Below are 27,547 nucleotides of genomic sequence, written 5' to 3'. Positions count from 1 at the left end.
AATTTCTAATCAATCTTTTAACTACTCAAAAGAATCTGTGTTTAGACAGTTAGAACATCTCCTGCTTCTCACAGTTGGGAGGCTCTGAACAATCACATGTTGCCGGAAAAACCTATTCAGGCAGGCTAGAGGATTTCCAAAGGAGTTTGTAGGTTAAACACTGTCACACCCAGGAATTATTAACTGGAGCTGTAAGCTAACTTTTTTTCAGAGAGGTAGTGGGGGACAGCCCCCCGTAAAGCAGAAAGTAGGCAGACTCTGGTTTTGGGGGTATATGCTCGAGAATTTCCAGGGGGACTCCTGAGGCTCGATCCCGCCTTTGCGTATGCCGAGCCTCCTTCCTCATGACCTTTGTCATGGGCGGAGTTCCTCACGCTGGCTACCGGCAGTGATAGAATTCCAGTTGAGCTATTCCAGATCCTGAAAAGTGCTGCACTCAATATGCAATATGCACTCAATATGCAATATGCCGGCTCCCGGCACTACCTCTTAAAGAATTTTCCACAGTTTGCTGTGATCCACACAGTGAAAGGCTTTAGTGTAGTCAATGAAGCAGTAGTAGATGTTTTTCTGGAATTCTCTTGCTTTCTCTATGATCCAACAAATGCTGGCTATTTAATCTCTGGTTCCTCTGCCTTTTCTAAATCCAGCTTGTACATCTGGAAGTTCTTGGTTCACGTACTGCTGAAGCCTGGCTTGAAGGACTTTGAGCTTAAACTTCCTAGCATGTGAAACTGTACTGTATGACAATGCTGTTAGGCCAGATTCTGCTCCAAGATGATCATGTTCTTTCTTTAGCTATGATTCAGTTCACCCTTTTCTTCCTCATATTTATAAAGGCAATAAAAAGAGCAAAATTAAAATGTATAAAGTTTTCACATGAAAAGATTCTCAACATCATTAGCCAGCAGGGAAATGCAAATTAAAACCAGAGAGAAATATCCAACAAGAATAGCAAAAAAAAAGATAGTACCAAGTGTTGATAAGGAAGCCAGGAATTTTGGCATGGCAAGGTACTGGTAGGGATGTCAAATGATAGCTCCTCTGCAAAAGAGTTTGGAGGTTTCCTATAAAACTAAATAAACTTATCAGGTGACCTAGTAATACCCACACTGAGAAATAAACCCACACACTTATGGTTAACCCACAACAAAGGTGGCAAGAATATATAATAGAAAAAGACAGTCTTTTCAATAACTGGTATACTCAGTTCAGTTCAGTTCAGTCGCTCAGTCATGTCCAACTCCTTGCGACCCCATGAACCGCAACATGTAGAAGAATATAATTAGAACATTTTTTACATAATATACAAAAATAAACTCAAAATGGATTAAAGACCTAAATGTAAGATCAGAAACTATAACACTCCTTGAAAACATAGGTACAACATCCTTTAACATAAATTGAAGGTAGTTTTTTGGATCTGTTTCCTAAGGCAAACGAAACAAAAGCAGACAAAAACAAGTGGGACCTAATTAAACTTAAAAGCTCTCGCACAACAAAAGAAACCAGTGACAACGTGAGAGGGCGCCCTGCAGAACCACAGAAAATACTTGCAACTGACATGACTGATAAGGGTTAGTATCCAAAATATACAAACAGCTAATAAAACGCATTATCAAAAAGGAAAACATTACAAAAATGGGATGAGAGAGTGAATAGACATTTTTTTCTAAAGAAAACATATGGACACATGAAAAGATGTTCAACATCACTAATCAACAGGGAAATGCAAATCAAAACCACAGTGAGGTACCACCTCACACCTGTTGGAATGACTATCACCAAAAAGACCACAAGTAGCAGATGCTGGCAAGGATGTGGAGAAAAGGGACCCCTGGACACTGTCAACGGGAATGTAACTGGCCACTACAGAAAACAACGTCCAGGTTCCTCAAAAACTGAAAACAGAATCAGCACAGGATCTACTGATTCCACTCTTGCGCATATATCCAGAGAAAACAAAAAAGCTAATTCAAATAGCTACACGCACCCCAGTGTTCACAGCAGCAGCATTTGCAACAGCCAAGATATGAAAGCAACCCAAGTGTCCACCAACAGAAGAGTGGATAAAGAAGGTGTGAGATATATATACACACACACACAGACACACACACATATGTGTGCATACACATACATACATACGGTGGAACACTACTAAGCCATAAAGAAGAACGAAATTTTGCCATTTTCAAGGATACGGATGGACCTGGAGGGTATCACGCTTAGTGAAATGCCAGACAAAGACGACTGCTATATGTTATCACTTATATGTGGAATCCAAACAATGAAACAAGCAAACGAATATAACAGAAAAAGAAGGGGGAGGCTGATGGAAACATGACTACAAAACAGGAGAAGATGGAAGTCAGAGGTTGGAGGGATTTGAGGAAGGAGTTACTTCCACGGAAGCTACTCCATGGCTTGCCAAGGAGTGCTGGTGGCCTCTAAAAGCTGGAAGAGGCAAGGAAGAGGTTCTTCCCTAGAACCTTGGAAGGGGCAAGGCCCTGCCGACACAATGGCTTCAGCCCAGCGGTACTAGTCTCAGACTTCTAATTTCTAAAACAGTGGGGAAAGAAATTTCTCTTGCTTGTGGTAATCTGTTATAGCATTCATAGGAAACTAACATGCTATGTGAATTGAAAGCTTATATTCCCATTAAAAACTGTACCCAGAGGTTTATAACAACTCTATTCATACGCATCAGTAGCTGGCAATGACCCAAATGGCCTTCAACTGATGAACGAATAAACCACTGTGGTACGTCGGCACAACAGACTACTACTCAGTAACGAAAAGGAGCAAACTAGTGCTATTTGCAACACGTGGGTGTATCTCAAAGGTGTTATGCTCAGTGAAAGAAGTCAGCCTTCAGAGGTCATACACTGCATGGTTCCAACAACGTGGCATTCTCAGAAAGACAAAATACGGAGACGACAACACATCAGCGGTTGCCAGCGGCCAAGGATGAAGGGAGGGAGTGACTGCAAAGGAATCGAAAGGGGAAGGTTACTGGGGCACTGAAAGCATTTTGTGTCCTGTTGTTATGGGTGGTAGTTATTTATAGTTTATTCCATATCTTCCCTCTTATCTTCTCTAATTAAATCAGCACTAACACAGTAATAAAGAAGAATGAAATAACTTTTGAGCCCAAAGCATGCTCCAAAGACATTTGGGTCAGCCCACATTCACTATGTAACTAAACATAAGCCTAAGGACCATAAGGTCAAAAAATGATTCTGTATTGGAAGAGCCTCAAAGAAATTCACCCGTTCCCTTCATCCTTCACCAGCAGGTGAAGATGCTGGTGAAAAATAACATGGCTACATAGTATAAGAATGGAGGAAGCTGAAAGCAAGGGCCTGGAAAACCAGTTGTCAAATAACCAGCAGAGTGTAAGCTTTACTTCAAATCCCTACAGACTTCTTTAAATTGACAAATGCCCAGAAAGTCATGAGGAGAATCAGCCATCACAACAACACAGAGAAAAAATGCAAATACTCTGGTGTGTGCGTGCTAAGTTGCTTCACTCATGTCGAACTCTTTGCGATCCTATGGACTGCAGCCCACCGGGCTCTGGTAGACCACTAAATTCCTTAGGCTTTTACCCATGCAAGAAATCTTTCTGACCTAGGAGAATTGAAGGCTTGCAGGGTTGCTTATAAACCTCAGAACTTAATCTCTAGCAAACTAACCACAATATATAAATTTAAATATTTTATAAATTGTTTTATTATTCTCATTTTTATTTATTTATTTTGGCCGTGCTGTGTGGCTTGCAGGATCTCAGTTCCCCGAACAGGGATCGAACTCATGCCCCCCTACACTGGAAGCGCAGTCTCAACCACTGGACCGCCAGGGAAGTCCCTATCCACAACACGTTACACCAAACCGTGCCTCACGAACTAGCAAAGGTTCACAAATCAAACCTATGCAGACTCTGACAAAAGGGCTGAAAAAAAAAAATGTGTGCGAAATGACAAGCAGTAGATTTAAGGATTAGAAAACTGTCCTGAAGAAATATGAAACTACAGGAGGGAAAGAAAAGGAGGCGTCAGGTCAGAGGACGCTGCCACTACAGCAGGAATGGCCCGAAGGCCCGAACGACAAGGAAATCCTCAGGGCAGGTGATTAGAGGCACACAATTCAAGTAGCAGGAATGGAAAGATCTCTACAGCTCACATCCTCCAACCACCCTGAAGGAAGTACTTTTTTTAAAAAAAAGTATTTACAGTTTAAGAAGGGTTTTCTTGAGAATTTTCTTGAGGCATTGCATTCCAGTGTCATCATGTGTTCAGATACAACCCATGGATTTTACAGATAAGCCATAATTACCAACACTGTGCAACCTTGTCTCTGGCAAACTGCTCATCACAACATTATCACTACTACAGTTTATCTCTTAATTTTCCTCTAGTTTAGTCCTTTTTGGCCTGCTCCTTATGATTGACAGGTATATTATTCTAGAATTATAAATAATAAGAGCAGCAATAATTAACATTTGTTAGAGGCTAAGTAGTTGTGTTTTTCCAGTAGTCATGTATGGATGTGAGAGTTGGACTTTAAAGAAAGTTGAGCGCCAAAGAATTGATGCTTTTGAACTGTGGTGTTGGAGAAGACTCTTGAGAGTTCCTTGGACTGCAAGGAGATCCAACCAGTCCATCCTAAATGAAATCAGTCCTGAATGTTCAATGGAAGGACTGATGCTGAAGCTGAAACTCCAATACTTTGGCCATCTGATGTGAAGAAGTGAGTCATTTGAAAAGACCCTGATGCTGGGAAAGATTGAAGGTGAGAGGAGAATGGGATGACAGAGGATGAGATGGTTCGATGGCATCACTGACTCAATGGACAGGAGTTTGAGTAAACTCTGGGAGCTGGTGATGGATACGGAGGCCTGGCATGCTGCAGTCCATAGGATCGAAGAGTCAGACACGACCGAGTGACTGAACTGAGAGGCTAAGTGCCAGGCTTTGTTAGACTTTTTATTATCTCATTTAATTCTCCCATCAACAGTACAATCAAGGTGAGTACTATGATTCCTATTTTGCAAATCAGGAACCAGAGACTCTGAGAAGTTAAAAAGACTTGCTGGGCCTCCTTGGTGGCTCAGTGGTAAAGAATCCACTGCCAATGCAGGAGACATGGGTTCGATCCCTGGTCCAGGAAGATCCCACATGCCTTGGCACAACAAAGCCTGTGCGCCACAACTATTGAGCCTGTGCTCTAGAGCCCGGGAGCCACAGTCACTGAAGCCCTCACACCCTAGAACTTGTGCTCCGCAACAAGAGAGGCTACCACGATTAGAAGCCCATGAACCACAACTAAAGTAGCTTCTGATCTCCACAACTAAAGAAAAGCCCAAGCAGCAGTGAAAGCCCAGCACAGCCAAAAATAAATAAATAAAATTGTAAATATATATATTAAAAAAAAAAACACTTGCTGTATTGCTCAGTATAGTTCAGTCACTCGGTCATGTCTGACTCTTTGCAACCCCATGGACTGCAGCACGCCAGGCTTCCCTGTCCATCACCAACTCCCAGAGCCTACTAAAAAACTCCACTAAGTTTTCATTGTCCATTGAGTCAGTGATGCCATCCAACCATCTCATGCTCTGTTGTCCCCTTCTCCTCCTGCCTTCAAGCTTCCCCAGCATCAGGGTCTTTTCCCATGAGTCGGTTCTTTGCATCAGGTGGCCAAAGTATTGGAGTTTCAGCTTCAGCACTGCAATGAATATGCAAGCTTAAGTCCTTGCAATGAATATGCAGGATTGATTTCCTATAGGATGGACTGGTTGGATCTCCTTGCAGTCCAAGGGACTCTCAAGAGCCTTCTCCAACACCACAGTTCAAAAGCATCAATTCTTCGGTGCTCAGCTTTCTTTAGAGTCCAACTCTCACATCCATACATGACTGCTGGAAAAACCATAGCTTTGACTAGAGAGACCTTTGTTAGTCAAGTAACATCTCTGCTTTTTAATATGCTGTCTAGGTTGTTCAGGAGAAGGCGATGGCACCCCACTCCAGTACTCCTGCCTGGAAAATCCCATGGATGGAAGGCTGCAGTCGATGGGGTCACTGAGGGTCGGACACAACTGAGCGACTTCACTTTCATGCATTGGAGAAGGAAATGGCAACCCACTCCAGTGTTCTTGCCTGGAGAATCCCAGGAACAGGGGAGCCTGGTGGGCTGCTGTCTATGGGGTTGCACAGAGTCAGACACAACTGAAGTGACTTAGCAGTAGCACCAGCAGGTTGGTCATAGCTTTTCTTCCAAGGAGCAAGCGTCTTTTAATTTCACGGCTGCAGTCACCATCTGCAGTGACTTTGGAGCCCCAAAACATAAAGTCTCTCACTGTTTCCATTGTTTCCCTGTCTATTTGCCATGAAGTGATGGGACCGGATGCCGTGATCTTAGTTTTCTGAATGCTGAGTTTTAAGCCAACTTTTCCACTCTCCTCTTTCACTTTCATCAAGAGGCTCTGTAGTGTTTTGCTGCTGCTGCTGCTGCTGCTAAGTCACTTCAGTTGTGTCCGACTCTGTGCGACCCCATAGACGGCAGCCCACCAGGCTCCCCAGTCCCTGGGATTCTCCAGGCAAGAACATTGGAGTGGGTTGCCATTTCCTTCTCCAATGCATGAAAGTGGAAAGGTAAAGTGAAGTCGCTCAGTCGTGTCCGACCCTCAGCGACCCCACGGACTGCAGCCTTCCAGGCCCCTCTGTCCATGGGATTTTCCAGGCAAGGGTACTGGAGTGGGGTGCCAGTGCTTTGCTAGTACCCAGCAAAACGTGTAGCACAGAGGATGTCCTAAGCTAGTACCAACTACACCAACGCTGGTGTCGGCAGTCACACTGCTCAGAAGTGGTAAATAGGGATCTGCATTCAGAAAAAGTCATGATTTCAGTATCACCCTTATCTCCCTGTTGGGACAAGGAGGTAGACACAGAAGCAGGAAACTGTCAAGGAACAAAAGAAGCCCTGTATATTCCATAGTCTGTACTTTGATTTCTGGGAAGGCTTGGTTTAACATATACTCTTCATTCACTGAAGCCTTACTTTTCCAGGTTCACTTTAAGTTATTAACTTAATCTTCAATTTCTCTTTCAAAAACAGAACCAGCCACAATCAAACAAGAAGGAGTTCAATAATTAGACAATTTGGGGAGTTTTATGAGATCAAAAATGCCACAAATTTCAGGATTCCCCTGGTGGTCTAGTGGTTAAGACTCCATACTTCCAATGCATGGGGTATAGGTTCGATCCCTGACAGGGGGAACTAAGATCCCCATGTGGCAGACTGTGGCCAAAACAAAAGGAATGGAAAAACGGGCCAATTTCCACACTGATAAACATTTTCCACATGCATTTCAAAGACCAGAGCTAAAGTCTGTTATCAAAAGAGTTCAGGCTGAAATCTGAGGGAAAGAACTTGAGAATGATCAACACAAATGTGAAAGTCATTTCCCCCTCACTCCGGGAGTTTCCATTTCCTATCGTGAGCCAGAATTCACAGGCAGAAGGGAGGAAGGGAGAAACGAGGAGGTATCAAGAGTTACGCTGTTGTTTATTTTTTTCTTTCTACAGAAAAATACAAATCAAAACTGCAGGGTGGTCTATTAGGCAGGCCAGTCTAAGCCACCTACACAGCAGACAGTTAAAAGGTCCAAAGCAACAGTTAGAACTGGACATGGAACAACAGACTGGTTCCAAATAGGAAAAGGAGTACGTCAAGGCTGTATATTGTCACCCTGCTTATTTAACTTATATGCAGAGTACATCATGAGAAATGCTGGGCTGGAAGAAGCACAAGCTGGAATCAAGACTGCCGGGAGAAATTATCAATAACCTCAGATATGCAGATGACACCACCCTTATGGCAGAAAGGGAAGAGGAACTAAAAAGCCTCTTGATGAAAGTGAAAGAGGACAGTGAAAAAGTTGGCTTAAAGCTCAACATTCAGAAAACGAAGATCATGGCATCTGGTCCCATGACTTCATGAGAAATAGATGGAGAAACAGTGTCAGACTTTATTTTGGGGGCTCCAAAATCACTGCAGATGGTGACTGCAGCCGTGAAATTAAAAGACGCTTACTCCTTGGAAAAAAAGTTATGACCAATCTAGACAGCATATTCAAAAGCAGAGACATTACTTTGCCAACAAAGGTCCGTCTAGTCAAGGCTATGGTTTTTCCAGTGGTCATGTATGGATGTGAGAGTTGGACTGTGAAGAAAGCTGAGTGCCAAAGAATTGATGCTTTTGAACTGTAGTGTTGGGGAAGACTCTTGAGAGTCCCCTGGACTGCAAGGAGATCCAACCACTCCATCCTAAAGGAGATCAGTCCTGGGTGTTCATTGGAAGGACTGATGCTGAAGCTGAAACTCCAATACTTTGGCCACCTCATGAGAAGAACTGACTCACTGGAAAAGACCCTGATGCTGGGAGGGATTGGGGGCAGAAGGAGAAGGGGACGACAGAGGATGAGATGGCTGGATGGCATCACTGACTCGGTGGACATGAGTTTGAGTAAACTCCGGGAGTTGGTGATGGACACGGAGGCCTGGCGTGCTGTGATTCATGGGGTCGCAAAGAGTCGGACACGACTGAACGACTGAACCGACTGAAGGAAGGGAGAGGACCTTCTCAGCTCCCTACCTCTATTCTTGCCCACTTTTGTCTCTGTAAAAGCAAAGAAGTGAAAACAATTCTACTCTAACACAACTTCAGCAAAAGGAAAAAAAATGAATATATATATATGTATAATATGCATGTACATATATATGGTTTACCTGCTCAATTTTTAGATAAGACTATGTAATTTTTCACAAAAATAGAGACTGTTTCACTATATAATGGGAACCACCAGAAGTTTCTGAGCTACACAACGGCAGATTGCACCTTAGCACAAGGGCTCTGGTGTTTTTTGGGAACTATAGTTTGCTTGCTCAAAAATTTTTGAGAGATAAAGGTACGTGATATTTTACAAAAATAGAGACTGCTGCTCTACATAATGGGAACCACCAGAAGGTTTTAAGCTACAATGCCCCACACTTAGATTGTTCTTTAGCATAAGGGCTCTGGCTTTATTTGGTAAGTTTTAAAAATAATATGCCAGGTGGGAGGGGGGTTTCAGGCTGTGTGTGGGGGGACACATGTATACCTGTGGCTGACTGACGTTGATATATGGCAAAAGCCATCATAATATTGTAATTATTCTCCAATTAAAATAAATTAATTGAGAAAAAGAATACACTTTGACATAAATCGTAAAAAATAATAATAATAATTTAAAAAAGTAATACACCAAGGGCTCTGCACAGTGCTTTGCACAGAGAAAGCACTCCAGGGGCAGGTACAACAGGTGAGGGGTATATGACGACTCCTAGTGTCCAAGCCTCCACTTCACCTAACGCCCTTCAGAGATGGACGTGCTTTGCTGAAATAGGGCTCAGCCTCCAGCCAGGGGAGAAAAGGTTTTGCATGTAGTCATCAGGCCTTCTCAGAAGTCTGTCCAAGTGCACGGCATTGGTTAATGACTGAAAAGCCCCGGTGTGCGTCCTGTCTGACTCACTGCTGAGCGCACAGCCTCAAAATGACTGACATCCACACAGCTGGAGACATCCCACATATGTGGGAAAGAGAACTGCTATTCCTCACAGATGGCCCTCCTTTGAGTTCAGCCAAAGCCAAAGCCAACCAGAGAGTACACGTGACCCTGTAACCTTTGTGGGCCTAGGAGTGAGCATCGCACCACAGCAGAGGACCCAGGCGATGGGGCTGGCGACTGCTCTGTTAACAGCACGGAAGGTCTGGGTCCAATTTATCGCAGCCCTCAGAGCCCCGGTGCTGTGCAGTGGCCAAGCAGCTGGGCATCGCCAATCCCAACAAACCTGCTTTATCCCTTTTCTTAGGCTCTCATCCAATTCCCTTTTTGCTGCATTTTCCTTACCCTGTTCTTGTTTTCCTCTGTGCTGGATTGTAAATGGCTGAGGACACGTGTGGTCTTGCCCTCTTCTGTGTAACCCACAGTTCTTGGCCAACATAGGCACTCTGGTGGGCTCACTGGTATCCCTGCTCACGGGTCTCCGGTGGCGTCTGTGAGAGCAGCCAGCCCCATGACTAGCAACCACACAGAGCAGCCGCCCACTTAGCTTAGGAACTTTGTACCTATGCACAGAAAAGGAGCCAATTTCCAGTTCTTTCCAGCCCTGCAATTCGAGGGTTCTTTGGGTTGTGTTATCTGTGGCCATTCATTATGGGATTCATTATTAATTTACTGGTAAGTTCTCCCACAAGTCAATTTAAACAAAACCTTCATTTCAATTAAAGAATCATACGTTACTGACTCCACTGACTCACTATCTACATCATGATTACACATTCTTACAAAACAATGATGTGAACTTAGAAAGTCATACCAGAGTTTGATCAACTTACAGAATCCATCCCATAACCATGACTTCATAATTTGGAAACACTAACCCAAATGCACCCTGAAAACTGTCGCAGGACACCTCCATTTTTCTTACTTGGATCATGTATTGCTTGTCCCAGGAGAGTATTAATTTTTCATTTGAACAATGCTGACTGAACTTTAAATTACTTTCTGAATCAACTCTTCTTTGAATAATTTACAGAAATACATGTTGTTTTTGTAAAAAAAAAAAAAAAGCTATTTTTAAAGTAACACCTCTTACATTTCCTGAAGGTGTCTCTCTGTCATGTCCTTGTTGATGTTGTTCAGTTGCTAGGTTGTGTCCAACTCTTTGCAATCCTATGAACTGCAGCATGCCAGGCTTCCCTGTCCTTCGCTGTCTCCTGGAGTTTGCTCAAACTCATGTCCATTGAGCTGGTGACGACACCCAGCCGTCTCATCCTCTGTCACCCCCTTCTTCTTCTGCCCTCAATCTTTCCCAGCATCAGGGTCATTTCCAGTGACTCGGCTCCTCTTTGTTATCAGGTGGCCAAAGTATTGGAGCTTCAGCATCATTCCTTCCAATGAATATTCAGGGTTGATTTCTTTTTAGATTGACTGATGTGATCTCCCTGCAGTCCAAGGGACTCTTAAGAGTCTTCTACAGCAATACAACCTCAGCTCTTTCTCTGTTATGCCCACATCTTAATTAAACTTTTTTAAAAAATAAGAGCCCTAAAAAAGAAATTCAGGAAACGCTATGCATTTAACTTAACTGACAATGACATGATGGCATGATTGTGAATTAGACAACGCCAAGGCAGGTGCTACTAATTAAACATCACATGTCATGGCTCAGCCAAAGTAAGACAAGGCTATACAGGCAGCTTCCTGCTAACACATAACAGAAGCAGTGCTCTTTTCTGTATTTCAATAGCTCCATTTTCCCTGCTAGGCTGAAAAGGCTTACATATCACCAATGAAACACATATTTTTCTAAGGATAAAAACTTTTCCTTACCTTGTAGCCACTGAACAATATATTTTGTTTTGAATAATGGCGGGGGGGGGGTGGAGAGTAATAACTGTCACTATTACTTTTAACAACATGATTTAACATTTTTATGTTATCATTCACCCACGCAGACCACCTGATCCCAGCAACTACGTCAAATGTGCTTCTCAAACAAAACAAACCTTCCAAATGTGCTAAAAATGATCACTTCTTAGTTTCCATTTTTTCCTTGCTGTTAAAAGTATCTGAAACTGTAGTTGTATTAAATAACTTAATGTATCACAAGTGACTGGACTCGTACCTGAATGTCCTCATCAAATGTCGCCAGTTCCTACTGTGGAAGGAAGGGCAATTGAAAGATAAACACTACTGTGACATTTCTTTCCCCTTCGGCAATGTTCTGACTGTATCTTACACTTTGAGGTTCTTTGCATTATGACTGTATCTGGTTTTCCAACTGTCATCGCTCAAGAACAGATAGTGTTGGGAGGCAGAGGCAGTTTTAATACTTAGACAAAAGTGGCCACCAGCAAGCCTCAAAGAAGGCACTGAAAATGAGCTGAGTCCTTGACCAGTCTTTACCCTGGGCACTCAGCACACTCTACCACATGGCTTCCATGTAAAATGGTCCGGAACAAACACAGTAGCTCCTTAAGCCAGAGGTCCTGGGTTCTTTAAACTGACCTGGAGCTCAGCACGTTAGCTGGGGTGCGACCACAGGAAGAGCCAAGCACAGGAGGGCCAGGCACTGTGCCAGGGCTGGCACTGGCTGGCCCAGTCAGTCTCCAAGAAGTGGCAGTAGCCAGGCCGCACTACCAACCCAGGACTGGGTTTAAAGGCAATAAAAATAACCTATTATCTTTAACAAAGTGCTGCTGTAACAAGGCAGTCCAGCAATATACTTCAGGGATATAATTAGTATAGTGTGGTAGGGAGAGTGAAAGTTGCTCAATCGCATCCAATTCTTTGTGACCCCATGGACTATACATATACAGTCCATGGAATTCTCCAGGCCAGAATACTGATATGGGTAGCCTTTCCCTTCTCCAGGGGATCTTCCCAACTCAGGGATCAAACCCAGGTCTCCTGCATTGCAGGCAAATTCTTTACCAGCTGAGCCACAAGGAAAGCCCAAGAATACTGGAGTGGGTAGCCTATCCCTTCTCCAGCAGATCTTCCCGACCTGGGAATTGAACCAGGGTCTCCTGCATTGCAGGTGGATTCTTTACCAACTGCGCTATCAGGGAAGCCCAAATATGTGAAAGTCTCTCAGTCGTGTCTGACTCTTTGCAACCACATGGACTATACAGTTCATGGACTTCTCTAGGCCAGAATAATGGAGTGGGTAGCTTTTCCCTTCTCCAGGGCATCTTCCCAACCTAGGGATTGAACCTGGGTTTCCTGCATTGCTTCTGAATTCTTTTTTTAAACTTATTTTTGCAGGTGGATTCTTTACCAGCTGAGTCACAAGGGAAGTCCGTGGTAGGGAGAAGCATCCTTATAAGACAGAAATTTGCCAGTTTCACAAAACATAAAAACGAGTGTGAAAGTAGAATACAAACACAGAAGTGAAGCCGCTCAGTCGAGTCCGACTCTTTGTGACCCCATGGACTGTAGCCTGCAAAGCTCTCCATCCATGGGATTTTCCAGGCAAGAGTACTGGGATGCGTTGCCATTTCCTTCTCTAGGGAATCTTCCTGATGCAGGGATCAAACCCAGATCTCCCGAATTGCAAGCAGACTCTTTACTGTCTGAGCCACCAGGGAATCCCTTAGACTAAGGCAGAGCCTAACAAATATAATTATGATTTGTCAATGGAATCTGTCATTTTTCTTTCAAAAAATGGAAAGGTGAAATAACTGATCACCTTAAAATGTATCGCCTTTTCAGCGAGAACACCGGTGGTATAAGTTACAGGAAAGCGCAGGCGTGCTCAGCTGTGTCCGACTCTTTGCGACCCCATGGACTGCAGCCCACCAGGCTCCTCTGATAGGGGGACTTCCCAGACAAGAGTACTGGAGTGGGCTGCCATTTCTTTCTCCAGGGGCTCTTCCCAACCCAGGGATCCAACCCTCCTATCTCCTGTGTCTCCTGCACTTCAGGTGAATTCTTCACCACTGCGCCACTGGGAAGCCCAAAAGTAACAGTAAATCCAACACAAAACTGGCTTAAACAATCAGGAAACAGTATGATGTCACAGAATTCAAAGTCCAAAGGTCAGCTGGCAGTAGCAGCCCTACACTGTCCCCCTCACTCCCCAGCTCCACCACAATGCCAACCCTCCCAAGGCTTCCGGGCTCCCGCCTGAAGGTGGCTGCCTCATGGTTTACACTGACTGCCAGAAGCAAAGACTGTCCTCCCACAACTTCAGGGAAGAAAAGGCCTTGCTTTCCATCAGAGGGCCAATTCAGAATGCTATGAGGGTCTGAGGGCAGGGGTGCTCATCCTGGCTGCTTGTTAGAATCACCTGGAGAGTTAAAAACAGAAACGAGGAGACACTTTGCAGACCTTATGGTCACAGTGTTCTCTCTAGCACAACAGCCCCTTTCCCTCCCTCGCAGTAATCCTTTTATATAAAATATTTCTCTGCTAAAAAACAAATTAAAAAAACTGATGCTCCCCAGGGTATCTCCCCAGGCCAATTAAATCCTCCCGAGTGGTGGAACCTAGATGGAAGTCTTCTCAAGCCCCTAAGGAGAAGGAAATGGCAACCCACTCCAGTATTCTTGCCTGGAGAATTCCACGGACAGAGGAGCCTGGTGGGCTACAGTCCATGGGGTCACAAAGGATAGGATGAGACTGAGTGACTAACACACAGGAGATTCTAATGCAGAGTGGGGGCTAAAAACCGCCTGGTGAGAACCCCTCTGGATGCTGGGGTGGGGCTGTTCCTTGAGAGGTGCAGGGCAGTGAAGGAGCCGAGGGCAGTGGGGGCTGGCCAGGCAAGCAACCCGGCCCTGCAGTTACCTATTCAGGATCTGCCACACAGTGAGCCTGCTGAGATGGTTCGCAGCAACATAAATACATATATCCCTTAAGCATGTTAAAAATGCTCAACCTCACTCAGAGGAGAGCTACTAATTAAATTAAACCCATAGTAAATCCAAGAGACTATTTCCTACTGAAAAGTCCCCAAATTTGATAACACAGGCTCTCAGCTAGGTTCTAGGGATACAATTACCCTTGTGCATTACTAGTGAAGAGAGTGTAGTATCAACATAGTATCCACCTTAATATCTACTACCTACCACTATCTATTGATACTAAGTAATACCTTGGTATAGAGATTAATTAAACTGATTCTAAAATGTATCTAGAAATGTATCTAAAAGGTACTTGGAACAAGAATAGCCAAGGCAATCCTGAAGAACAAGTCTTGCTCTGTGCTAAATTGCTTTAGTCCTGTGCTACTCTGCGACCCCGTGGACTGTAGTCCCCCAGGTTCCTCTGTCCACGGGACTCTCCAGGCAAGAAGACTGGAGTGGGTTGCCATTTCCTTCTCCATCCTCTACTGGCTAGTAAGACTTACTTTAAAGCTACAGTGTTTAAGACTACAAGACACTGGTGCAAGGACAGACAAATCGCACAAATAAGTAAGCAATTTCCACACAGACCTCAACACACGTGGACACCTGATTTATGCAGCAGCAGATGTTCTTCTCAACTAAAGAACTAGTTAAATATGGGGGAAAAACAAACAACCATCGTCTCTACATAGAAAAAAAATCAATTCCAAGTGAACTATAGGTCTAAATACGAAAGGTAATAGAATAAAACTTCTCCATGACCTCGCGGTAGACAAATATTTCTTGTATAGGACCAAAAAAAGCACTAATCATAAAGACTGTTAAATTTAACATTAAAATTAAGAACTTTGGTTCATTAAAGATACCATTAAGAGAATAAGAGAAAAAAAAAAAAAGACAAGCCACAAAGTATAAGAAGATACTTGCAATAAATGCATTCAAAAAGAGATTGAGAATATATAAACAACTCCTATAAATCAATAAGAAACACATATATGTATGTGTATATATGCATGATATCCAAATAGCCAATAAACATATGAAAAGGTACTTAATATCATGAGTTACAAAAAAGTTCAAATGAAACCCAGAATGAGACACTACTGCAGAGTCCCACAAAAAGTGGACATTTAAAACACTGACAGCATCAAGATTTGAGAAGAATGTAAAGAAACTTAGTCTCCTCTACTGCTGATGGGAACTACGCTGATGCAATGACTGGAAAGTTCTTTGACGGGGAACATGCCTATACCATGTAAACGAGCGATTCCACGTCTAGGTTTATAATAAGAACATTCGTAGAAGCATTATTTGTAAGTAGCTAAAACTGAAAGTAATCTGCACGGCCTTCAATAATAGCATGTGTAAATAAATTCTTGAACGTTTATAGACCAGACTACTAATTAACAATGAAAATGAACAAACTACCAATACCTGCAACCACATGGGTGAATCTTACAAAAACAATGCGGAATGAAAGAAGCTCTCACAGCACAGAAATCTACACAGATATATCCTGCTCGGGTTGAACACATGCAGACCTGAGCCTCTGCTTCTGGCCATAGTGCAGTTTCAGATATCCTTTCGCCCTAAGCAAATGCAAAACTGAACAAAATAAATGAGACAACTGTTTTCAGGCATAAGACAGCAGGCAAGGCAGGGCTGTGACCCTTAGAGAAGAGGAAAACAGCAGGGAAGCTCCAACTTCCTGCACAGGGCACTTTCCCAACCATGGTGCAGGGAGACGATGGTAGCCAAGCTGACAGCAGCAGTCTCTGTGAACTGTGGAAGACAAGACTGGAGCTCCAGACTGCTGAGGTAACTAGAACTGCAGGGCAGGACATGAGGGGGGAGGCTTTGGGAAGTGGAAAGCATCAGACAACAGCAGGTGGCTGACACACACACAAGGTGAGATGCCATAAGGCTCAATAGGCAGCATCAGCTGCGAGGTGAGAAGTGAACAGGGGTACCAAGACTTCACGGCCCCCGGAACATGCACGTGCAGCCGGTCCAGAGTGGAGAGGCCTTGCTAAACACCTCTTTCATTTAGCTGAGATTCCAGAAAAGTCAAGCATTAGTATCAAGAATGTCCTCTACAGTAAGGGCCATGCCTCTGGACTAAGGATAAATCCCAAAACAGACTCACTCTAACAAAATACAACCTACGGGGTCAAAAGAGCATGTCAGTAACTTAACCGCCTGTCAGAGCAAAATGAAAACCTCTCTAAAGTAAGACAAGACTGAAAATCCCTACAGTGTAACATCCACATGTCTGACATATAATCAAAAATAATTAAACATGCAAAGAAGCAGGAAAAGGTGACTCCTAAGGCAGGGAAAAAGCAATCAATCAAAACAGACCCCAAGATGACCCAGATTGGGATTCCCCAGTGGCTCAGCTGGTAAAGAATCGGCCTGCAGTGCAGGAAACCTGGGTTCGATCCCTGGGTGGGGAAGATCCCCTGGAGAAGGGAAAGGCTACCCCATTCCAGTATTCTGGCCTGAAGAGTTCCATGGATTGTATAGTCCCTGGGGTTGCAAAGAGTTGAACATGACTGAGTGACTTTCACCTCTCACTTTCACTTTCACTTGACTCAGATATTTGAATTAACAGACAGGTCTCTACCTTCAAGGATTTGGAGGAAAAGATGGACTTAATGAGTGAAAAGATGGTGAATCTCAATAGAAAAATGTAAACTATAAAAAAGAACCAAATGGAAATTTCAGAATTTAAACTGATCATATCTGACATGAAAATTTTAAAGAAACTGAAGATTAGAAACTGCAGACAGTTAGTGAACTTGTAGATCAACAGAAAGTATCTCAACTGAAAAATAGGAAAAAAAAAAAAAGTCTGGTGACTTAATAGAGTTTCAAACTATATGACATGAAAACTAACACAATATCTATAGTTATATTTTCATTCTAAATATTGCTCTTGTATGCCTTTTCTTTTTCTTCATCAATCTCACTAGATGTTTGCCTATTTGACAAATTTCTTTCAAAGTCAGCTTTTGGTATATTTTAAAATTTTTTATCTATTTATTTACTTATTTGGCTGTGCTGGGTCCTTGCTGTTGCACGTGGGCTTGCACTAGTTGTGGTGAGCAGGGACTACTCTTCATTGGGGTGCACGGACCCTAGGCGAGGTGGCTCAGGAGTTGCGATGCACGGGCTTAGTTGCTCCATGGCGTCTTCCAGGACCAGGGATCAAACCTGAGTCCCCTACGTTGGCAGGAAGATGCTCAACCACTGGACCACCAGGGGAGCCCCAGCTTGTGGTATTTTTGATCATTTCCATCTCTCAGCTTGTGTTTTTATTTTTGCCACTCTTCTTCTTCTGTGTACTGTGGGATTACTCTGCTTTCCTAACTTCTTTAATTAAAAGCTTAGTTACCTACCATCTTTGTTTTCTAATAAAAACTTTTAAAGCTAAAAAATAAAAAAATTTAAGATAGAATTAAAAGCAAAAAACCCCCCAAATCTATCATCATAGCTGTGCTTTTTAACATCTGAGGCTCGGCAACAAAACACACCAAAAAAGAAGCTGAGCAAAAGTACAGATAAAATAAGTATCAAAAAATAAGTAAGGCCATAGAAGATTTTAGACAACACTGTCAACCAACTTGATCTAATTCACATTTACAGAAAATTACAACCAATGACTGCAGAACACATATTGTTTTCAAGTACAAATGGAACATTCAGTAAGACAGGTCAAAGGCTGGGCCATAAAATTAATCTCAGTAAATGTCAAAAGACTAAAATTTTACAGAGGATGTTCTCTGACGACACGGAATTAAGTTTGAAATCAGTAAGATATCTAGACTCTCCCAAATATCTGGGAATTAAACCCTTTAAAAACAACACATCAAAGTCTGCCTTAAGAAGGAGGGGGGAGTCAAGCAGAGTTCTGAAGGGCAGATGGGTTTTGAACACACAGAACAGTGACGTCCGGGGCACAACCACCACGCAGAAGATGTACGCAGAAGGCCCTAAGGGAGTGCTTCCCCTTACTGCAGCTCATCTTCTGAGTAGCAGTCTTCATCTTTTTAGCCCACAGACTCAGATAATATGCCTGACATACTCCTATGGGTGTAATTCCCAACTCAATCATGTTAACTCATCCTTCTCCCTCCCACTCATTAAATGCATCTCTTTGCAACACACTTCACAATACACCAGTGGTTATCACATGGAGATCTGTGGCACCGGCAAAGTCCCTAACCAATACAAAGTGATTTCTTCTTTCCTCCAATTTCTATTATTTTCTTCGCTAGGTTGCTTCATTTAAATAAGGTAAAAACTCTTTCAGTTAAATCATCTTTGATTATCCTCCGTTACTAACCCCATTTTTCTGTTTTCTGAATTTTCTGTTTTCTTCTACATTATTAGCATATTTCTTAAACAGGGGAACAAGGGACTTCCCTGGTGGCTCAGTGGTAAAGAATCCACCTGCCAGTGCAGGGCACATGGGTTTGACCCCTGTTCCGGGAAGATCCCACACGCCGTAGAGCAACTAAACCCATGTGCCACAACTACTGAGCCTGTGCTCTGGAGCCCTGGAGCCGCAGCTGCTCAAACCCAAGTGTCTAGAGCTGCACAAACCACCGCAATGGAAGTCCGTGGGCTGCAACTAGAGAGCAGCCCTCACCTGCTGCAATTAAAGCCAGGTGAGGCTTTAATGAGAAAGCCAGCATGCAGCAACGAAGACCCAGTGCAGCCAAAAATAATTCGGCCAAAATAAATAATAGGTCAATAAAATTTTTAAAAAACTTACTTGTAATGCCAAAAATAAGTTTTTTTTAAAAAAATGGGGAATAAGATTTGATGAAAAACAAGAAAGCCATACAAAATGTATTAGACTATGAAAAATAACAGGATGCCTTGAAAAATCTACAAACATACAATTTTGCATTTTCTTAGTTCATGTACCACAACCCCAATCACTAACATAAGGTACATGATATAATCTTTCCAAACAACCTCTTTATTTAAAGACCTAATTGAACTTCAATACCTATAAGACTCAACAGCTGTACTTCTTCCCACCTTCTAATCTATATGGTTGCATAATACAATTTAACAACAGTAAGAACTATATTGTTGCTCTATGAAGTTCCTATTTGATTACTTAGAATAAAGTTTTATTTGAAAACAGTGAAATAGTTTTAAACTGAGAGTAAATAATTTCTTACAAGCATTTTTCAGTTAAGCTCATAGTAAAACATCTGATATGTACAAATTAAATAAGTAATACCCTGAAAGACATAGAATGTAATAACTTAAAATTAGAAAATCTAGAAATAATTTAGAGGGGAAAAAACCTTCCATTTTTAAAAGTACTAACTAGAAAAGCATTACAAAGCTTTACAAATTGAAATGATTTTATATTAACAACATTCACTACCAAGAAAAACAGGAAAACTCGTGTGCAAATTTTTTTTTAACTCCGCAACTTTCTGATTTAGGGTGGAAAAACCTAGAGAAATGGGATTTAAAACTTAAACATGAGTTAAAATCATTCTCTTGTAAAATTTTGAATATCACCACCCTGACCTCCGCAAAAGAAAAAAAAAAAATTCAAACTAATCCTACAAAAAGGTGTCAAGTCTTAACTTCATAAACCACCGAACGGCAACTTGCTTATGTGAAACACACACGGAGGTCCTCCCTTGGGGATGCCATCCACTCTCGTAGCTTTAAATGCCAGCGAGAACCTGGTGACCCTCGGGTTCCCTCTCCAGCCTGGACTGCCTCCCTGAAGTCAAGCTTGGGTGTGCATGTACGCATATCTGACAGAGCCACGCACAGGCGCCTCACACACAGCCAGTGCAAGCAGCAGCTCCAGGTCCCTGCCACTTCCTCACACTCCCACCCTCTGGTTCACATTTCAGGAACAGGCAGCTCCATGTTTCCAGTCACTCAGTCCCCGGACCCTTGACTTCTCTCACATCCCACATCTAAGAACAAATCTAGTCAGGAGTGCCTTCAGATATTCACAGAATCTGACCCCTTCACTGCAGCCATCACCCTGGACCAAGCCAGCGCCATTCTCACCCAGACTAGTGCCATCAATGGCCAGTGGACTCCCTCCTGCCTCCTCGGCTCCCCTTCAGGACGAAGCAGCCAGAGAGATTTCATTACAGCATGAAGCAGGTTGTGGTCCTCCTCCCTCCAAATTCTCCCAAGACCACATGAGGAAAAGCCAAGATCCTTGAAGTGGACAACAAGGCCACTTTCTTCTCCAGCCAACCTCCCGGCTCCCTCACTTCATCTCCTGCAACCCTCCTTCACTCTCTCTGCTCCAGGTACTCTGGGCTTCTCGAACCTGCTAAGCAAGCTCTACCTAGGGCCCCCATACGCCTCGATTCCCCTCCTGCCTGAAAGCCATTACTTCCATGGCTTGCTCCCTCACCTTCCTCCTCGGGTCTTTATTCAAACCCCACCTTCTCAAAGAGCCTCTCTGGCCACCCTAACTAAAGTCACCCCCTAACAGACCCTGTCCCTTTTGGTGTTATTCAGCTCCTCAGCAACTCTATGTTTTACTTGTTGCTGGTGTTGAGCTCCTTATTGTAAACTTCAGGCTTAAATTGAAGAAAGTAGGGAAAACCACTAGACCATTCAGGTATGACCTATGTCAAATCCTACTTATGAGTATACAGTGGAGATGACGAATAGATTCAAGGGGTTAGATGTGGTAGACAGAATGCCTGAAGAAATACAGACAGAAGTTCATAACATCATACAAGAGGCGGTGACCAAAACCATCCCAAAGAAAAAGAAATGCAAGAAGGCAAAATGGCTTTCTGAGGAGACCTTACAAATAGCTGAGAAAAGAAGAAAAGAGAAAGGGAAAGATATACTCAACAGAGATAGCAAGGAGAGACAAGAAAGCCTTCTTAAGTGAACAATGCAAAGAAATAGAGGAAAACAATAGAATGGGAAAGACTGGAGAGCTCTTCACAGAGGAGGCAATGACAACCCACTCCAGTACTCTTGCCTGGAAAATCCCATGAATGGGGGAGCCGGGTGGGCTGCCATCTATGGGGTAGCACAGAGTCGGACACGACTGAAGCAACTTAGCAGCAGCAGAGATCTCTTCAAGAAAACTAAAGATACAAGGGAACTTTTCACACAAAGATGGGCACAATAAAGGACAGAAATGGCAAGGAACTAACAGAAGCAGAAGAGATTAAGAGGTGGCATTAATACACAGAACTATACAAAAAAGGTCTTAATGATCCTTTTAACCAGATCTAGATAACCACAATGGTATGATCACTCACCTAGAGCCAGTGTGAATTTAAGTGGACCTTAGGAAGCATTACTGCAAACAAAGCTAGTGGAGGTGATGGAATTCCAGCTGAGCTATTTCAGATCCTAAAAGAAGATGCTGTTAAAGTGCTGCACTCAATATGCCAACAAATTTGGAAAACTCAGCAACGGCCATAGAACTGGGAAAAGATCAGTTTTCATTCCAATCCCAAAGAAAGGCAATGCCAAAGAATGTTCCAACTATCATACAATTGTGCTCATCTCACATGCTAGCAAGGTAATGCTCAAAATCCTTCAAGCTAGGCTCCAGCAGTATGTGAACCAAGAACTTACAGATGAACAAGCTGAATTTAGAAAAGGCAGAGGAACCAGAGATCAAATTGCCAACATCCACAGGATCATAGAGAAAGTAAGGGAATTCCAGAAAAACATCTACTTCTACTTCATTGACTATGCTAAAGCCTTTGATTGTATGGATCACAACAAACTATGAAAAGTTCTTAGAGATGAAAAGAACAACAACAAAAAAATTCTTAGAGATGGGAACACCAGACCACGTGAGCTGCTGTCTGAGAAACCTGTATGCAGGTCAATAAGCAACAGTTAGAACCGGACATGGAACAAAGGACTGGTTCAAAATTGGGAAAGGATTTTGCTGTATATTGTCACCCTGCTTATTTAAGTTATATGCAGAGTACATCATGTGAAATGCTGGGCTAGATGAATCACAAGCTGGAATCAAGATTGCCAAGAGAAGTATCAACAACCTCAGATATGCAAATGAAACCACTCTAATGATAGAAAGTGATGAGGAACTAAAGAGCCTCTTGATGAAGGTGAAAAAGGACAGTGAAAAAGCTGGCTTCAAACTCAACGTTAAAAAATCAAAGATCATGGCATCTGGTCCCATTACTTCATGAAAAATATATGGGGAAAAAGTGGAAACAGTGGTAGGTTTTATTTTCTTGGGCTCCAAAATCACTGCAGACAGTGATTGCAGCCATGAAATGAAAAGATGCTTGCTCCTTGGAAGAAAAGCTATGACAGACCTAGACAGCATATTAAAAGGCAGAGACATCAGTTGGTTGACAAGGGTCCGTATAGTCAAAACTATGGTTTTTCCAGTAGAAAAAGAAAGAAGGCTGAATGCCAAAGAATTGAAGTTTTTGAATTGTGGTGCTAGAGAAGACTCTTGAGAGTCCCTTGGACAGCAAGGAGATCAAACTAGTCAATCCTAAAGGTAATCAACCCTAAATATTCATTGGAAGGACTGATGCTAAAGCTGAAGCTCCAATTTGGCCACCTGATGCGATAAACTGACACACTGGAAAAGACCCTGATGCTGGGAAAGATTGAAGGCAGGAGGAGAAGGGGTGACAGAGGATGAGATGGCTGGATGGCATTACTGACTCAACGGACATGAGTTTGGGCAAGCTCTGGGAGATGGTAAAAGGCAAGGAAGCCTGCTATGCTATAGTCCATGGGGTCACAAAGAATCAAACACCATTTAGTGACTGAACAATGAACAATAACTCCACCAACTAGAACGTAAGTTTGAGGAGGGCAGGGAGGTGCTTTTACCCACTAATGTATCACCAACGACTAAAACACTTCCTGGAACGTAGTGTGAGCTCAATAGATATTTGCTGAGAAAAGGACACATTAAGGTAAACAAGTTTACTAGGGAATGCTTTCAATCCTGTTTTACCAACTTTCACAAAAGTGAATTTTCTGAGTCAAGACACTGAAATTTGGAAGGAACAGAAGGTCCATGAAACAATACCATGGTTTCCTTCCCCCGTTGCCTGTACGTATGACTAGCCCTTTGACCCTGAATAATCCTAGCAAAAAGCTGCCATCTGCCCATTCCATTCAGGTTCATCCCCACCACCGTACCACACACTATTCTTGGCTTCTAGATTCACATCTGGTCCAACACTGTATGTTACGGCTGCAAGTTTTTCAATCCAAACTATACGGATATTAACCAACTCTAGAAAGATCAGCCTGGGAGAGATCAAGAACCATTTGCTCCCCTAGGAAAAGTATACCCAAAGTCCAAAGAAATTCACTTGTCTTCAGTTAAAACATGATCTAGGCAATTTCTTTCATTAAACAATATGTATTACAAAGAATTGACTATTTGGTTGAGATGCCATCAATTTGTTTTTTAAACCTTAATTTGGGTATTACAAAATAGAACAAATTTTTTGTAAAAAGTCTGAAACATCACAAATGCAAAGTAAAAAGTGTAAGTTTCCTGCTATTACACCTAAATCCCAAATTCCCTAGAGATTAACAATTATGTCAGTCTAAATGCTTCTATCTTTTTTCTGTACATGTACAAATAAATAGTTAATTTTTGTTTTACAAGAATGGGGCCACACCATGTAGACTGATCCCCAAACTGCTTTTTTCCACTTACCAGTACACGGACAGCTTTCCGTGTTGGCACTTACAGTATGTGGGCAATAAACATCCTTATATGATTTCCTATTTCTGTTTGTTTGCTCACTCCCTTATATGACTTCTTGATAGACTTTCTATAACAATAGTTTAAAAAATTTTATCTCACCTCTTTACACTCTTGAAAACTATATAGAACCCCAGAGTGCTTTTATTTATATAGATTACCTCATCAATATTTACTGTAGTATAATTTAAACTGAAAATTTTAAATAATTCATTTGTTCACCTAAAAATAAACATGTCTGTTTTCACTGGGAAATGGCTTGTTTTCCCCCATTTGTAGATAACTGTAGATACTGTTCTTTGAAGCTACACCAAACTTGGTAAGTGGTAGTTTCCGAAAGGCTAGTTTTGATATAGAATCTAAAACTCGTATCAATTAATATTTGTATTCTGTTACATGAAAATTCAATGGTCCTTCTTGCCCCTTGAATGAATCTTTTTTACTTGTGCTTGACTTTATAACATCATGTATTGTCATTTACAAAATATCAGTTCACTGGATCATGCAGGTCTTCCAAATAATGTATTCCATTATAAGACATCAAAATAGTGTGTTTATGAATATTACCACCAATCTCTACTTCACAGGAGCAGATACAAGTTTTCCAAAACCCTAATTTTTGCTGGAAAGCAAAGATGTTTTCATTGACAACAGACACTACCAGCTGTTTTCCTTGAAACACTTTTTAAAACATTTTTTTAATCTGAATAACCAGTTTGTCAGTAAAAGTGGTAGTCTATGAAAAAAGCAGCAAGTTCAGCTCGAACTAACCACTGCCCAAAGCTCTTCCCAGAGACAAACAGCACACAGAAGTACTTTCCAGTTCCTTCACTGAAGATTACAAAGACATTAACAGTTGAGAATTGACAAAATTAATAATTTTTGCTGTTTCATCAGGAACATCCTTAAGTGAAAACCAAAAAATATATGTATTTATTATTTTTACTAGTCTAGTCAAGGCTATGGTTTTTCCAGTGGTCATGTATGGATGTGAGAGTTGGACTGTGAAGAAAGCTGAGCGCCGAAGAATTGATGCTATTGAACTGTGGTATTGGAGAAGACTCTTGAGAGTCCCTTGGACTGCAAGGAGATCCAACCAGTCCATTCTAAAGGAGATCAGCCCTGGGTGTTCTTTGGAAGGAATGATGCTAAAGCTGACACTCCAGTACTTTGGCCACCTCATGCGAAGAATTGACTCACTGGAAAACACTCTGATGCTGGGAGGGATTGGGGTCAGGAGGAGAAGGGGACGACAGAGGATGAGATGGCTGGATGGCAACACTGACTTGATGGACGTGAGTCTGAGTGAACTCCAGGAGCTGGTGATGGACAGGGAGGCCTGGTGTGCTGCGATTGATGGGGTCGCAAAGAGTCGGACACGACTGAGCGACTGAACTGAACTAGTTTACTATGAGTGCATGGCATGAAGAACACAATGGCTACTATGGTTAGTTGCCACAACCTTGATTCATGCCTAGAAGCCTACATTACTTTTGCACCATTACTGCAAAGATTGCAAATAACGTCTTGTGTGAGTGCATGCTAAGGTCAGCTCAGTCGTATCCAACTCTCTGTGACCCCATGGACTGCAGCCTGCCAGGCTCCTCTGTCCATGGGATTCTCCAGGCAAGAATACTTGAACGGGTTGCCATTTCCCTCTCCAGGGGAACTTTCTGACCCAGGGATGGAAACCTCGACTCCTGCACTGCAGGTGGACTCTATTGCTGAGCCACTGGGGAAGCCCAACATCTTAGTATTGTGTTAACATGAAAAGTTTTCACCTCTGGATCCCCTGAAGGGGTGAAAGGCACACCAAGGGCACTACACTGTTCCATGCTAGGACCGCTTCCTACAAGTGAGATTACTGGGTCGCTGCTATGTACATTTTAAATTCAGGTATGTTTGGCCAAAGCTCTCCAAAAAGTCTGCACCAATTTTCACTGGGGGTGGCAGAGGAGGAGATGGGTGGATGGCATTACTGGCTCAATGGACATGAATATGAACAAACTCCGGGAGGCAGTGAAGCACAGGGAAGGCTTGCAAGCTGCAGTCTATGGAGTTGCAGAAAGTTGGACGTGACTCAGAGACTGAACAATTCTCACTACCTAAGGTTGCATGATCATCACTAGTTGAAATGCAAATAATTCACTTATAAATCTTGATCGTGGGAAGTGCCATAATACATTACTTTATTTACCTGTCTAAAACCAATGCTAAAATACAACTCGTGTTTCAAGGCAAAAGTAAAATCCAACATGTTTCAAGGCAAAAATAAAATCCAAGTACCCAGATTACTCAGAAAAATCAAACCTCAATTGTCAAATACAAGTTCACTGAATAGAGAACTTTGTTTATTGTAGTCACAGATTGTTAAGGGTATTTGTGACTGAATTTCAAAGTATATGCTACTTGCACACGTCGTCCATTTGCTTACAGAGGGTGGGTGGGCTCGACTGATATTTTAATAAGTACTAGGTCTGAAAAATGTCAGGCTGTGACAGTACAAACAGGATGCTAATTAATTGGTGCGTGGCTGGCCCCTGGCACAGACATCAGTCTAAGCTGATCCTTAGCGTTAAAACTTCACGCAGAATTACTGGACGTGACCAGTATAATATGTACTGTCAGCACTCAAATGCCAGTGGTGTTCATAAAAATGTCAAAGACAACCTTTCTTGCCCCAGGTGTCATGTGAAACAAAGAGAGAAGGAATAAAAAGCTTCATTCTGAGGAAAGGACTACTCCCTGTCTTAGGTGGAACCACTGAAAGTTGGGGCTCCTCAGTTCACAAGGAATGTGGCCTCCCCCAACTGTTTCCACGTAGCTCCAAAGTGAGGATTTTCAAGTTCTACTTATGACTGAAAAGATCAAGGTTATTAGTGTCAACTAGGGCCTGTGGTTTTCAGCTCTGGGGGGTGCACAAACCCCTTTGAGGATAAGATTGAAATCTTCCCACAGATAAAGCAGTGAAGGATCCATGTACCTCAGAGGAAGGAAGAGCCCAGGCCATAGGTCAGAGCAGAATCATGGACTATGGATCCTGAGAAATAGCTTATGTCCAACCTCCTCAGGAAACTGGAATAGTAAAATGGCTTGTCCAAGGTCAACGGTGAGTTAGAAAGGCAATCAGGCAAGAAATAATCAGTAAGACTTTGAATAAAGCCATCCAGTGTCACCAAGTAACTTTTTCTTATACAAAGAAAGTTCCACGTGAGACTAAAAGATAACTACAGGAACTGAAGTTTTAAATACAGCTGGAAGGAACCAACACAAGCCCTGTGGTTCGAAAGTTCCTTACGCATGGCAAAGCAGAAAATAGGACCAGAAATCTGGAAGAGCACTCAC

The 27,547-nt window shown here is 42.5% G+C and overlaps 1 protein-coding gene and 1 long non-coding RNA gene across 2 annotated transcripts in view; both read right to left on the bottom strand.

The window, feature by feature from the left end:
- The window catches only part of LOC133257653 (uncharacterized), a 39,161-nt gene extending 11,620 nt beyond the window's left edge, over positions 1 to 27,541 (bottom strand). The window contains exon 1 of the long non-coding RNA XR_009739633.1: positions 487 to 27,541. This is a non-coding gene — a long non-coding RNA (uncharacterized LOC133257653). The remainder of the gene's footprint in view (positions 1 to 486) is intronic.
- The window catches only part of ABL1 (ABL proto-oncogene 1, non-receptor tyrosine kinase), a 150,145-nt gene that overhangs the window by 122,462 nt on the left and 136 nt on the right, over positions 1 to 27,547 (bottom strand). The gene's annotated exons all lie outside the window — the stretch shown is intronic.

This window comes from Bos javanicus, chromosome 11, assembly GCF_032452875.1.
Source record: "Bos javanicus breed banteng chromosome 11, ARS-OSU_banteng_1.0, whole genome shotgun sequence".
In the NCBI taxonomy this organism is placed as follows: domain Eukaryota; kingdom Metazoa; phylum Chordata; class Mammalia; order Artiodactyla; family Bovidae; genus Bos; species Bos javanicus.
The sequence above is the reverse complement of the archived record's forward strand: the minus strand, read 5'-3'. Positions and strand labels throughout refer to the sequence as shown.